Source organism: Nannobrachium achirus (genome assembly GCF_963921795.1).
Source record: "Nannobrachium achirus genome assembly, chromosome: 6".
NCBI lineage: Eukaryota > Metazoa > Chordata > Actinopteri > Myctophiformes > Myctophidae > Nannobrachium > Nannobrachium achirus.
This window is the reverse complement of record NC_137815.1, coordinates 27,940,850-27,957,137: the sequence shown is the minus strand read 5'-3', so window position 1 is coordinate 27,957,137 and position 16,288 is coordinate 27,940,850.

Sequence of the window (16,288 nt, the reverse complement as noted above, 5' to 3'; positions counted from 1 at the left end):
TCCGTCCATCCGTTCATTCGTCTGTCCTTCCATACGTACGTATAGTATGGACTTACGGACGAACGGATGTCAATCCATTCTCTACATACAGGACAGGATGGACAAATCCAGTACTATATTGCACTGATGAGAGCAATGGTCAGTTGGTCACTAAGTTATGGCTATTTGAAGTGTCAAACACTACTGCCCCATATGTGTGCAATTTTGGTTTTTCTGTCTGACTATTTCCATGGCACACCCCTGAACAGAGTTTGTGACCAATTTGGTGTGGATTGGAGCAACAAGATTGGCCTGTGGCCCCCGGGGGTCCCTGACAAGGCCCCTGAGGGCGACACATGGCCCCTGGGGGAGCTATTGTCAGGACAGTCAACTGAACAAACACTGTTCAGGGGACTGTGGATCAACAGTGGGCCTTTAGCCCCCAGGGGCAACCAGGGGCAGCCCTCACGGGCCCGGAATTACATTATGAATTAACCACTTGTGCCCTATTTACGGTACTACTATTTTCAATATTTCTTTTACATTTCAGTTTTTTTAATGAAATAATTGTATTTATTCTTTTTAGATAGTAGGAAAAGTTTAAATTTTAAAATATATTTACTCACAACGCATGAAAATGGGTCCACGACCCGGTCTCGACTCCCGAGTCCCACTGTTTGGGAGCCGTTGAAACACGGTACGAGTCTCTGGACACAGGCTATATGAGGCATACAATCACAGCGCAGTATTTCTTGTCTTTCTAGGAGCTACTGCTGCACAGTGCTGTGAAGCTCAGCATCACTCTAGTAAGACACAGAGTAGGGGAGATATATTTATTCCACCGGGCCTGACTCTTTCCAGCTGAGCCCTGCTTTCCTCTGGTGCGGATGCTGCCAGAATGATACCCAGACTCCCTGTTGCTGTTACAATAGCTGTCATTCATCTGGGATTGTGTAGAGCTAGTTACAGTGTATTATGCAGCCACTTGCATATCGTCGTTGTCGGGTAGAAACCTCGTATTTCAAAGTTTCAAATTTGTACGTTCTTTCGCAAAGTAAAGCCCTGCTTAATCATACAAGGCTGTCGCACAAAAGTAGTGAAAACAGCAGATCTACAAGCACACAACGCCTCGGCGTTGTGTGCTTGTAGATCGGCTGTTTTCACTATTTTAAATCATTTTTTAAATGATAAATGCAAACCAAACGGTTTTGGATATACAAGGTTTTCACCCGACAACGACGATATTCCTGTACTTTTCCTGCATTTCTTTCAGGAAATATGTTTTCACAGGTTCTTTTCACTGTTTAACCTTGCTCATTATTCTCTTTTGTTACTGAAAACAAAAGGCACTTTCCGACACTTCTTTTCATTGGAAATAGGAATCTGAACAGCATTTACACCGGTAAGACTCCCTAATCGGGAGATAAGCGACCGTCAGGTTGCTTATCTCCGTCTGCAAAAAGCAACCTCATGGTGGCACTAGAGGAGGGGCATGTGAGAAATCAGGGGTGGAGGTTGTGGTTTGACAGCCAAGGAGTGTGTGTGCAAAGTTTGGCATGGATGGGGCAACGGTGCCGGAGATAAGAGTAGGGCCAAAAATGTGACGTGGCGTGACGTGGCATGGCGTGATGTGACGGACAGACAGAGGGACAGACAGCCAGTGGAGGTTTTCATAGTAACTTGCAACCTGACGGTCACAATAACAACACCTTTACAAATGCCCTCCTTTCTCACTGTCAATGTTCTAACAATTTGCTGACAATCCAGTCTTGCTGATGGCATGAGATGTGAATTTCTCAAGTGGCACATCTGCAGGCTCAAATTTACATTGACAGGATGAAAACTGTATACAATGAATGATGACCCTTTCTCAGCCATGTGGTGCCATTGTGGTGTCAGTATTCTTTTTTTATTTTCCAACTTTCTTTTCTTATCAGTTGGCTTCTTTGTTGACTGGTTCTTCAATTATCCTTCTTCAGGTTGAAAACCTTCAAACACGGGGCGCCCGCTGGCCTACTCACTCCCCATCGCTCCCCCCATTTCCTGTCAGTCTACTGTCCTATCAAGAAAGGCATAAAAAGCCCAAAAACAGTCCCCTAACCATAAATGGCTCACCTGTAGACATAGTGGACAGTTTCAAATTCCTGGGTGTTTACATAACAAACTCACTCACATGGTCCCTAAACAGCAAAGGTATCCTTAAGAAAGCGCAGCAGCGACTGTACTTTCTGAGGCGCCTCAGGAGATTTGGCCTGAGCACCAAGGCTCTTGTAAATTTCTATCGCTGTACCATAGAAAGTGTTTTGACAGGATGCATCACAGTGTGGTTTGGTAACGTGACTGTTCAAGACAGTAAACAGTTACAGAGGACTGTGAAGAAAGCTGCCAAAATCATTGGCACAGAATTACCACAGCTACACACAATCTATAACACACGCTGTAAGAAAAAGACAGAGAACATCTTAAAGGACAGCAGTCATCCCGCCCATTCCCTGTTCTATCTCCTCCCATCCAAAAAACGTTACCAGCATCTCATCGCACACCACTCGTTTCAGTAATAGTTTTTATGCTCAAGCAATCAGGTTGCTTAACGAAGAGATGAAAGCGAGACGTAGGTAGTCATGTGCACTGTACGCAGTTTTTAAACTGTACACTGTTACACTGTATGGTTTTTGTTGTTTTTGGGTTGTCTTGGGTGACTTGTTGTTGTCTTGTTGTTGGGTTGTTGTTTTTGTGTGTAATAGGGCTGAGAGTGCTCCTGGCACAAGCATTTCATTGTATGTCTGTACTTGTATGGATATGCGTGTGACAATAAACCTGAACCTGAACCTGAAAAACAAATCTTAAAAAAAAAAAAAAAAAAAAAAAAAATAGCGAACATATTATAGTAGTCCCATAGTTGTGGGCCTCAACTTACAAGCAACTCCCTTGGTGCTTGGTCATAGACTGGCCACGACAAGTCAAAGATCCTCATGGAAGCCACACCCTAATTAGTCTATTTAGCAGGTGTGTCAGAAATGAATGTATTCAGAATTCAGGTCACTTATCAAAAAGATGTCTCCCCGCAAAGTGTTCTGTAGGCCTATGCTCTATAGAACAAGATAAAAGGCTACTCCATGGCAGGAAGGAGCGAAGGGAGTCCGCCACTTCAGCACTGCTGATTCAGAACTCTTTTCTCTTTCGCCTTTGAACGACTTGAATGGTGTGCTGCTTCCCCGTTAATGGGAATTTTATCACATTCTTAAAGACTGACTTCATCGCAAGCTTAGCTGTGACATTGGGGGAGCTTTACTGTATGGTGGATGTGTTCTGGGGACTGACAAACAGGAGGGAGATGTTAAAGTGTTGTTGTTTTACAATGATTTCCATCAGAAATCCTGAAAAAAATCTTTTTACTTTTCAGATTTTTTAGTTTTTTTCCTGATCTCAATTAAACCTACACTCCAAAAAACTAAACTTTCAACATTCAGTGTTTTTTCTGCAGGCTGTGTTTTTCTGAATAATTAGGCTCAGAAAAGTGTTGTGTTTGACCCCTGGACTTTGATGTCAGTCATTTAATCCCGCCCCTTCTCCTCCAAGCCCCTCTCCTCCCTCTCTTTCCCCCCCCTGGGGTGGGAGGAGCAGAAGCGATGATTGACAGGCAAAATGTCTCAACAGCGACACCTGCAGGCAAATAGGTATTTTTTAAGGCCTCAGAACACAGGAATAAAATAATTAAATTAAAAAACATACACGTTTGAAGGACCACAAAGACTTTTGTAGGTGTGAATGTCAGCCACTGTGGGGGGTATTTATATGCAAATATTGTGGCCAATGGCATTGTAATACTAAACAATAGGATTTAATGATGATGTTAATGTGAAAAAAGAACAGGAAAACTAATTTTAACATTTTTTTTAAAATGATTTAAAAAATGTTGCCAAAAAGCAACGCTGGGCCTTGCAGGGTTAAAGGACAAAAGGGGACTAGTAGTGCTACTGTAAATAGTAATAAAGAACTCGTCAGCTTATTGTGGAGGAGAGGTGTGTGTACTGCAGAGGTGTTTGTGTGAGTGCATGAATCTGTGTGTATCATTTGAGCAATTTGAGTTGAGCACATAGAGTATGTAGAGTGACAAAGATTGCCCTCCCCACCCGGCTTCCCAACATGGCCAATTGTGTTCGTATAGACACTCAGCGAGCCAGATTGCCAGATGCACCATGGTGGATCCAAACCCCTAGACTTGGCAGTAGTGGGAAGCTACATTACCCAAGAGCCACCCAACTTTCCTTGGGTTACGCTGGTGCCTCTTCAGATAACACAACCGCTTGTCACACTGTTGACAATAGAAAGGTTTTTCTCCAGTGTGGATATGCTGGTGTGTCTTCAGGCGATCTAACCGAGTGAAACCCTTGTCACAGTGTTTACAACAGTAAGGTTTTCTCCAGTGTGGCTGTGCTGGTGTCTCTTCAGGCTACCTAACTGGCTGAAACTCTTGTCACACTGTTTACAATGGAAAGGTTTTTCTCCAGTGTGGATACGCTGGTGACTCTTCAGGTGACCTAAATGACTGAAACTCTTGCCACACTCTTTACAGTGAAAAGGTTTTTCTCCAGTGTGGACACGCTGGTGTGACTTCAGTCCACCTAACTGGCTGAAACTCTTGTCACACTCTTTGCAATAGAAAGGTTTTTCTCCAGTGTGGATGCGTCGGTGTGCCTTCAGGTAAGACAACTCACTGAAACTCTTGTCACACTCTTCACAATAGGAAGGTTTTTCTCCAGTGTGGACGCGCTGGTGTTTCTTCAGGTTACCTGACTGACTGAAACTCTTGCCACACTCTTCACAAGAGAAAGGTTTTTCTCCAGTGTGGATACGGTGGTGTATCTTCAGAACACTTAGACAACTGAAAATCATGTCACATTGTTTACATATGTGGGTTTTCTTCCCTGTGAGTTGATTTGCGTTTACTTCTTCTGGCGGTGCTTCTAAGGCTGTAAACTGTTGAGGAGGGAAAGATCTTGGTTCATCTGTGTGTCCTTGTTTCTGGCTGGTTAAAGAGCTGGATATTTGATGACAGTCTACTGAGGGAATCTGTCCGTTCCACGGCATTTGGCAGTAGTGGTCCTTGTGGCTCCTCCTCATGTTTTCCATGGAGAAAGACCAGAGACACGAAAGAATCTGGACAATCACAGAACAGAAGGCCTGAGTTATTGACTACTGGGGCTCTCTCTATATACCTCTATCACTGTCTGTCCCTCTCCATGTTCCTATATCTGATGGCAAGCAGGAGTGTTGAGGGATGAATGGACGTGTAAAGACATCGTCACACTTTATATAGGCTGTTCAGAGTTCTGGTCTTGCATCTCACGCAAAACACAAACTGCTGACACGTGTGCTTAGCAATGCCAATTTTTGCAGGTGCTGTAGCAGTTATTCCGAGGAGTAACTGGAGGCAAAGATGGCGGCGATTCTGTGCTGCTGCGCAGATTGGGAGTTACTTGTGGGAGTGGGAGTTACTTGTGTCGAATGGGAGTTACCTGTGTGGGAAAGGTCTTCGGTAGTGCTGGGAGAGAGAACCAGCGGCTCGCCGCTCCACTCGCATCCGTCTTTTTGGGTTTGGGGTCTCGGCCGCGGACTGCCTCCAGGTACCCCTGCCCTGGCGATATAACAGGGGATATGGGGATATATATATATATATAGAGAGAGAGAGAGAACCAGGGGCACGAGGCGGCAGCCGTTCTACTCCTATCCGACTTTGGAGCATCGGCGTGGGACGGCCAAGTGGCTCGTATTGCGGACCACCTCCGCCCTCCGGGGACACCTGGAGGTATCGCGGAGCTCCGGGGACCCCCTGGCGGCGCCGCGCCACACCCTGTGTAGCCGGGAAAAGGACCCTTCTAACGGGGTGGCTCACGGACGGCGCCCGGGGACCATCGCTCCGCTGCGGAGGACCGCTGCCACTGCAGCCCACTTCGGATAGGAGTGGAACGGCGGCCGCCCCGTGCCCCTGGTTCTCTCTCTCTATATATCCGCATGTCGCCCTGTTATATAGCCAGGGGTCCCTGGAGGTGGTCCACGGCATGCGTGCCACTAGTCGGTCCAAGGCTGATCGAGGCGGCCCCAAAGTCGACCGCAGTAACTGTAAAATGAACCCCCGTCCAAAATTCGCTGAGCATTAAGTAGTGTAATTAAAGTAGAAACTGCGAGTGGAGCCGAACGTCCGGTAAAATGGCGACCGAGTATTTCCCGGTGAATCTGTGCGCAAAGGTGGGGGCTTGGGAGTGTGGGGAACACGCACCACTGACTATTGCTGATGATGGAGAGGTTCTATAGCTTAGCCTTTATGTATTAAAAATGAGATGCACTCTTGCCGATTTAGTAAGAGACTCGTCGCCAATTGCAAGATATTTAAAAGTTATTTGGGGCCATGATGATATCCTTTTCTTCCCACAACTAGACTAAGGATTTATATTGTCTGAGTTATTGTTTACAACCACTGAACCACGTTCACGTGTGGCAAGATTCACTCGTTTTTAGTAGGCTATAGTGTAGGCTTAGAAAAAGCCTTTTCAGAAGTTAATTTAATGTTTTCCATTTAATGATTTCCTTTATCCTCATCTAATCTTGCGCTAATGCACCGTATGCAGGCTGTTTAACGGCCGTGTAGGCTTTTCAGAAGTTAATTGAATGTTTTCCATTTGCGCTAATGCACGCAACTGTTTTCGCCAGGTTTTAAGGTCTTATTTTAGTTGTTTCTCATAAGCTCGCAACCCTCCTTGCCCATCGGCCCCCACCTTTGCGCACAGATTCACCGGGAAATACTCGGTCGCGGTAAAATGAGCCCCTGTCCAAAATTCACTGCGCATTAAGTAGTGTAATTACGGTAGAAACTGCGAGTGGAGCGGCAAGCCGCTGGCCATAGGCTCTTGGCAGGTTTTCCCACGCCCATTCGAAGACCACACGCCACACCCCTCACGCCACGCCCATTCGAAGACAACACGCCACGCCCATCTGCGTCCATCTGCGCAGATGACTGCCTCCAGTTAGTCATACTTGGTTATTCCACGAGTCTTTGAGCGGTGCTAACCACTCCTACGTCTGGCTTTGTGTGTAGGATCACGGAATGAGTATGGATCTCAATGCAGAGATAACTAACATCACGGGCAGAAGGCCCATATAAGGAGATATGCACGTGTGTCCTGTTTGATACCCTCACTTCGCACAGGTGCAATTTTTCTCTGCTGTACTATCTATCTATCTATCTATCTATCTATCTATCTATCTATCTATCTATCTGATTCTTGTTTCTCACATGTAGAGAGATGTCTTGGCTTCAAGCATGTCAGGTTTTAAACCACTCAGAACTTTTCTTTCTGATATAGTTATTATGTAAAGGTGTAAATTACATATTGCAGCCCTACCTTTAACCCATTTAAGACTTAGGCCGATTCTAAAAACACCTTCTAAATCCTGACTTGAAATATTTATTCAAAAATTACAAAAACATTATGTTAATAAATAAAAAAAAAGCATGTGAATCCGAGCTAGCCTCAGCAGTGTTTAGAAAGTAAACAAACAGAAACTTTCTTCTCTGGTTTCTCGGGTGCAGCGGCCTGGACTGCAGCGTCCTGGATTCACAGGTTGGGGCAGTAAATGAGTTAAATCGGTGTATTTCAATTTCTTTCAGCTTTCAGGAAGAAAGTAAGCAATTTACCCCGAGTGAGAGGACATTATGCTCTGATAATGTCCTGTGTGAGGGGGTGATCGGACGAGGCGAAGCCGAGTCCGATAACACCCTCACACAGGACATTATCAGAGCATAATGTCCGACCCCGAGTGGTAAATAGCTTTTCTACCACTTTTTCCCTTATACATGAAAGAAAACACATAGTTGTAACTTGCAAGGATCTTAAGTTACAATCATTATTGCCTATAAAACTTCCGCGAGACAGCAGATAGTTCCACCAACAACATCTTCTACTCACCAACAGATGGCGCCAACTCCATACTAATCCATGCGTCTAGCTTACAGCTAAGCTAACGTCAGTTAGAAGTACCGTTCCGGCCGTAAATAGAGGCTGTTCGCTTCCAGAAAGGCATAGGTTCAGAGAAAAGGGGCTTTAAAGTTGGCGGATTGCATTGGATCCAAATAAATCGGCGACTATAGCATGCACGTTAGTAAACATAGGACCGTTGCCACGGTCATTTGTTGGTTGGGGGAAAGGTGTTCCGACTACCTCCTGAAGTCCCCGGATGTACACTGAGGCGCATTGATCTCGGACAAGTCCTCACACAACTTTGCGGCAGTTGTTCTGTCATAACCTCCGGAATTTAGCCAATCAGAATCCAGTATTTGAACACGTGACTCGAAAAAGTGGTAGAAATCATCCATTAATCCCGGTCCCTCTCCCCCCAGAAGAGTAGTATACTTGAGAGTGAGAATAATGTTGGTTTCATGTACAACTAACTGACTGTCAAACGTGTGTCGCCGCAACATCAATTACATTACAGCGCTAACTTCCTCTTGCAAAAGCCTGTCACATTTCAAACTTTGATTGCCTAGCGATGCAAACACAGCCAACACGTAGCATTAACAATCAGAGCTTGTGAGAGTGTGAGAGACAGATGGACGGACGGACGGAGAGAGAGAGAGAGAGAGAGAGAGCGAGAGAGAGAGAGAGAGAGAGAGAGAGAGAGAGAGAGGAGATGAAAGTGTTAAGGAGAGAGTTCACTTTTGTGGCCATAATTCTTTATCTTACACAGCATAATTTCAGAGAGCTATTTTAACTCTGAATACAGTAGAGACAATGTACAACTGGTAATTACATGCCGCCCCACCGTTTCATGACTCTAGGCAGCTATTTCACTGCATAAATTGCTATCATTATTAGTACATGCCTCCTGGTGGAGATGTGCACTCTACTGAGTGCGCTTGGTAAATGGTGCATTTATATAGCGCCTTTATCTTTATCCAAAGCACTTTCCAATTTGCATTGCATTCACACACACATTGATGGCGGAGGAAACCGTACACAACACCAACATGCTCAACAGCAACACTTAGGGCTTCAGTCGTGTCTTGCTCGAGCTAGGACACTTCGACTTCAACTTAGACTAACTTTCGCAAGTGGCCGCTCTACCTCTTGAGCCATTAGTTCAACCTGTGAAGTATGTGCCTTCTAACTTGACTACATCTGCATTAAACTATCCACGAGTTTCCAACGCCCCATAGTGCATTGCGCAGACGTCTGCACCGAGGTTCCGGCGCCGATTTACAAGCTCACGTGAGCTTGTATGTCTGCTGTTAAACCCGGAAGTTTGGTCCCGATAGTCTCCAGTAAACTCCTGCGGAAACTTGTGGATACAGTATGTCAATTTGAGCTTGACTACCCCTGCATCCTAATTCCCAGTCTTACCCTTTAACCTGAACCTCATAGTAAAACCTTCCTGAGGAGAGGCTTTGTTTTTTTTAAGACACAGATACAGATAAAGACACATTGCACACGTCCATCATATGCATCCAAGCTGGTCGTTTGACATATTTTTCTTTTGTGTGGACAAATGTTGGGAACACAACTCTTTTATTTGAGATTTGGCACCATTGAGATTGATTTTGCATGAAGAATAAATAATTCTAAATGACATACAAAGCTTTGATCCCATGTAAGTCTAACTCCGAGCAGACATCCGTCAAAAGTACAAAATAAGAGTGGCAACAAGCTTAGTGAACAAGGCTCAATGTCTGTCATGAGTATCCCGGATCCCAAGGCAACTTGCTTCACGTTGTTTTAGCTCTAAACACCACAGCTGTAATTCACAGGTCATTCTTATGCACCCATTGTCTCACGCCAACTCTAACCTATAAGCTAATTTCATTTTTATTTGGCTATTTTATTTCTAAATGCACATGAGGGTAGCCACACCCAGAGGCTATGGTTATTTCAGGATCCCCAGCAGGCATGGAAATGTTTGGGGATCCCTGCACTATACAGATATACATACGTCAAGGTTTTGAAGAGAATAAATCCAAGTCTGTGGGCTTTCATTCTGTTTGTGTATGACGCTGTATATCGCTGTTAATTTGCACAGATACATGTCTCACATAATACACAGAAAGATAAATAACAACTGTAACCAAAACTGGTTCTTCAGAGTAATGCCATTTAAGAGCCATTGTTTGATATTTGAATGTAGCTATAAAGAACCCTTAACCACTTTAACCCTATACAGTACTTCATTGGCCATTCCATTTTCCCCTCTACACCAAATCTCTTCACCGAAAAAAGCCAATCTACCATCTTGCAAGTTGTAGCTACAATATGTGCTATTTTCAGCAAACATTCACTATGCTATAAAAAGGTTTTCTGGATCCATATGGCTATTTTGGGGCTGGTTTGTTGATGAAAGTCAGTTCAGAGTGTGTGTGTGGCAGAAGGCCAGAATCATCATGGGTTTGGCATAATGAATGCAGCCTGTTCAATGAGAAAGGCTTGGCTAGTCTAGGCACATGGCCATTCAACAAAGCTAAATAGCCTCTCATTCCCGGAGTAAAGTGTTGCTACTGGCCATTCCAGACGCTAAATTGGAGCGGTTTATTCACCAGTGTTTTATTTTCAGGTTATGTATTAACTTTTTTAACTTCAGAGATTATTATTGTTTTGCTTTGTTTTTACCCCTTTTTTTCATGACAAACAAGCAAGATGCCATTCCAAACATGAATTAATTAGGTGGCTTTATTCACCATTGCTTTATCAGATTCCTTTTTTTGATTTTGTTTGTTTGTTTCAAAGATTGAAACATTGCTTTCTTTTGTTTTAACTTATTATTTTTGCAATGACGACTGATTGATTGATTGATTGATTGAATGATTGAAGACTTTATCTGATGACTATCAGAAGTTTGCACGGAAAAGGTACAGTTTCATGATGGTACAGTTCACTGGTACGAGGTCAACTAAAAGGATACGTCCAAGAAAGCCTATATGGCTTGTTTCAATTGAGGTCCTTTTTTTAAAACTCATACAACATTGAATGACAGACAGACACTAGTAACGAGCAAGCAAGATGCCAGAGGAATTAACATGATGTGATTCCTGGGGTAACAAATTGTGCTCTGCTTATTTTTACATAACTACTGGTTACGGTTTGAGACCACTCCCCACTTCATGCATCACTGCCTACAATCTGACCATTCAGTTCTGATGTCGCTCTGTTGCCACGGTTACTACAATTACAACAGTGCACGCCATGGGAACCATCTGTACAGCATGTGATCTGTTCAGTACACATTTCAAGGACCAATATGCATTGATTGCGCATTTAGTATGAAAACCTGCAGATCATGTCCGTCACTCTGTCCGTCCGTCCGCCCGTCCGTCCGTCCGTCCGTCCATCCGTGCGTCACGCCTCATGTCATGCTCCATATAAAGATAAGACATCCATATATGGAGCTGGCCAATACCTCTACATCTGATCTCACGGACTCCAGATATGGATCATATAGCTGAACTGTTATGACATCACAATGATGACTCGACCAGCCAGATTAACAATAGTTTAACTCCTGCTTCTTAACTGTGCCGTATTAACTCATATGCTGCCATTTAACAATACCTTCGTACTCTTTAACTGCCATTCGTCTCCATAGACTTCCATGTAATTCATAGTGCACGGATCATGCACACCCATGCCTAGATAATGCACCACGTGTGTCCACATTGCTCACAGCTTTCAAACAAAAAAATCCGAATGGAAATCCGTTCAGGCATTCATGAGATAGCAGCCATTATGTTTTACACTGTTGTGAGCTTGGAGGTCTGCTACCTGAGTTGTATGGGGGTTGTATGGGGGTTAAACAAGCAATTTCGCGATCGCTATCATGCCTACTAACGTTTTTGGGGTCCAAAAAAAATTTAAAAAAAAAAAAAAAAAAAAAAAAAAAACTTTTTTTTTTTTTTTTTTTTTTTTATTCACGGGATTCACGGGCGTGGCAGGGTGGGACAACGGGATTTTTAAGGGATTCACGTTTTTGGCAGTTAATGAGTTAAGAAGCTCTAATGTTTCAGCGCGACCGCGCCCTTTAGGGCGGCTTACTGGTACTAAGCCACATACAACCCTTTGATCTCTCAGACCCCACTGTAAAATCCCTTGTGTCTCAAACTGACAAAAGAAAGATAATGATGCTTCTGCTGAGGACGACCCCCTGGAACCCCCCTCAAGGACCCCTAGGGGTCCCCAGAACCTACTTAGAGAGCCCCCGCTACACAGTGATGCCCAATTCATATTTTGTCACACAAGCATGACAAAAATAGCAGACCTACAGCGCATTGTGACTGTGAGCAGTACCAGTATGTAGGTTGAGGCTTGCTACTGTAGGCATGCCATGCTGTCATGTATCTGAGCATGAATTAGGCACAAAGTGTGCTGAATATATAGCACAAATTCATCCTCTCAGAGCTGAGGGGTCAGGTGGGGTGAGGCACACAGGTAAATTGCTACTCTGTGCATAAATCTATAGGCCTATTATGCTTCCTGGTAAGTGAGGTTGGAGATTATAATTGTAATGTATTCAGACTGAAAACGTATACATCCCCTATCACAGTGTTTCCCAAACACTGCATCGGGACCCAATTTAGGGTTCACAGGCCTATTTTTATGGGTCAATATCCCTTTATTTTCAGTTTCCACATTTTGTCTTTAATTATTCTTATTTCAACATTTTCAAAAAGAAAAAGAATCCCCCCAATGTCTTTCTTTCTTGAATTAAAACAAACAAATTCAAACATTTTAAGAAGTAATGAGAAAACAAGCTCACAATCGCATTATCACAACACGTTGTGAGACATCGGCTATTTTCACTAGTTTGGATCCCGGGGAGACAGTGGTGGAAAGTAACTAAGTAGATTTACTTAAGTACCGTACTTAAGTACAAGTTTTAGGTATTCTTACTTTACTCGAGTATTTCCAATTTCCAATACTTTTAATTCTATTCCACTACATCTCGGATTCAAATATTGTACTTTTTTTTTTACTCCACTACATTTATTTAAAAACTGCAGTTACTAGTTACTTTGTAGATTGATTATTATTACAAAACATACATTAAGCACTTCAACCCATTATACATTTCGTCCATTTGAAAATAGCCAATCTACAAGCTCATAATGTGTCACGTTGATCCATTGTGAGCTTTGAAAACTTGAAAATGTCAAATTCTACGTAATGAGTACTTTTACTTTTGGTACTTTAAGTATGTCAACACGTTCACACTTTTACTCAAGTACATTTTGAATTCCGGACTTTTACCTGTATTATTTTGCAGTATTTATACTTTTAAGTAAAATATGTGAGAACTTTTTACACCACTGACTTTAGCTCCCAGACTCCGTCCCCGGTATGGATGTAAAATTATGTGCGGAATGTAATTTGCATACAGATGTAAGGCGACTCAATGTCCACTTAGATTCTGCAGCCGTGATGTACAATTACACCCCCTGAACATGATGCTAGCTGGGACTTTCCCCTGTCCAACCCTCAATCCTGCGTGCCAAGCAGAGGCATTGGATCCCATTGTTATAGTCTTCTGTGTGGCCAGGGGCTGGGGATCAAACCTGACCTCCCATTCTGAGGACAGACACTCTAACCACGAGGCCACTGAGCTGCTATTGAAGCAAGTTATTACTTGGATATAATTTCTTATCAGAAAACACAGTAATACCTTAATAGCTTAATGCACACTTAGGCACGGCGTGTTTAAGTGTGCCTGCGAGCACACATTAATCCCATCAGAAATGGGGGTCAGGTGGGGTGAAGCCCAACTGCTGATCTGTGAATAAATGTAATGGTTCCTGGTAAGTGAGGTACAATGTGGGAGATTATAATTTCAAATGTCTCACATTTATCTAATCAGATTCAATACAGTGCTTACACCCCCTTGGCTGCAACACCTTTTGAACCACTTTCAAATGAACTAAGCCTAGTGGTGGAAAAAGTACTCACATATTTTACTTAAGTAAGAAGTATCGGTCCCACCCTTTTTTACAGTACACTAATAAGACAAAATAAGACATAATAAAGCCATAATTAAGAAATAATGTGTTGGTAATTAGAACTTATAATGTTTTATTAGACAAGAACAAAGACAGAATAAGACAGAATAAAGCCACAATAAGGATGATGTTTTATTACCCCTTGAATGAAACGTAACATATCAGGGTCCCAACAAACTCTAATAAGTCCTATAAGACCAATCAGGGTCCTAACAAAGTCTACTTATTTAACATTAGGCTTCATTAGAAAATAATGTGCTCTAATTACAAACAAATTAGCACTCATTATCACAGAATTGTACTGTAAAAACTAATCAACGACAAGGTAATTAGAACTTATCATTTTTATTAGACAGAAACAAAGACAGAATAAAGCCATAATAAGGATGGTGTTATTAACCCTTGAATGAAACGTAACAAATCAGGGTCATAACAAACTCTTCTTATTTAACATTAGGCTTCATTACAAAATAATGTGCTCTAATTACAAACAAATTAGCACTCATTATCACAGAATTGTACTGTAAAAACTAATCAACGACAAGGTAATTAGAATGTATTAGACAGAAACAAGACAGAATAAGGATGATGTTATTACCACTCAAATGAAACGTAATAAATCAAGGTCCTAACAAACTCTTCTTATTTAACATTAGGCTTCATTACAAAATAATGTGCTCTAATTACAAACAAATTAGCACTCATTATCACAGAATTGTACTGTAAAAACTAATCAACAACAAGGTAATTAGAATTTATTAGACAGAAACAAGACAGAATAAGACCGAATAAGGATGATGTTATTATATGAACAATGGCCGAACTCTCCACCAGGGGGAGCTCCTGAGCACATTTTTTCCCTGCCTGCTGCAGAAGAAGAGAGGAGGAAGCCAGCAGCAGAGCAGATAGCTCCATATGTTTTTCTAAGAGAGTGTTTTGACACATGTTCCAAAGCTTTAAAAGCTGATTCTGAGGCAACTAAATGTGATTAACCTTACAGACATTGAGTAAATGATTTTCTATGTTACTGTATGCTGCCAGATGACCTGAGAGTACCGTTTCCTTTTCTTTTGATGAAGAATCTCTGGTGAGTGTGTCTTTCTTAACAAGGGTGCTAAGCTAACTGTTAGTATGCAGCTTCATGCTAACAGTTAGCTTAGCACCCTTGTTAATCACAAACTCTGCCATCAAAATACCCCTTTGTACCCCTTCTCTGCCATGCCCGTAGAACCCGTAAATGTAATAAAAATGTATTAAAAAACATTTTTTTATCGAAACGCAACTAAAATAGGCCGGAAGTAATGCTCCGTGATCGGTTTCTACACGGACACATTATTGAGCGGACACCTTTAACTCATTCCCTGCCAGGCCCGATAGTCCCGAGATTATTCCAATGTCTTTCCCCGCCAGGCCCGATAGTCCCGAGAATAAAAAAAAAAAAAAAAAAAAAAAAATTCAAAAACAATTTTTGACCCCCAAAAATGGAGTAGGCATGATAGCAATCGCGAAATTGCATGTTTAACCCCCATAGCAACCCCATCTTTCAAGCATGGCAGCCATTTTAGCAGCCATCTTTGTTAAACATAGTGGCTGTTATCTCATGAATGCCTGAACGGATTTCCATTCGGATTTCTTTGTTTGAAAGCTGTGAGCAATGTGGACACACGTGGTGCATTATCTAGGCATGAGTGTGCATGATCCGTGCACACCCAATTACATGGAAGTCTATGGAGACGAATGGCAGGTGGGAGTACGGAGGTATGTTAAAATGGCGGTCAATGTGTTAACATTGGAGTCCCTGAACCGGAAGCGGAAGTCCGTCCTCTATTTTGGCCCAGCTTACTGTCTGCACTCCGCGGCTTACAGATGGAGAACTTATTGATCAATTGAAAAAGTTTCAACGGATTTGAGAAGCTGATGGAATACGCGAACACACGAGCAGTGTCCGATCACGCACGATGGGAACTGGACGAGCGCCCACGTTAACAGGTAGGACTCGGAGAAGCCGGCAGTGAAAGACATAGAGAAATTAACAGGCTTTACGGCCGTAAACTACGAATGAGTTAAGAAAGGCACACAAAAGACAATTACACTCACCAGAGATTATTCATCAAAAGAAAAGGAAACGGTACTCTCAGGTCATCTGGCAGCATACAGTAACATAGAAAATCATTTACTCAATGTCTGTAAGGTTAATCACATTTAGTTGCCTCAGAATCAGCTTTTAAAGCTTTGGAACATGTGTCAAAACACTCTCTTAGAAAAACATATGGAGCTCTC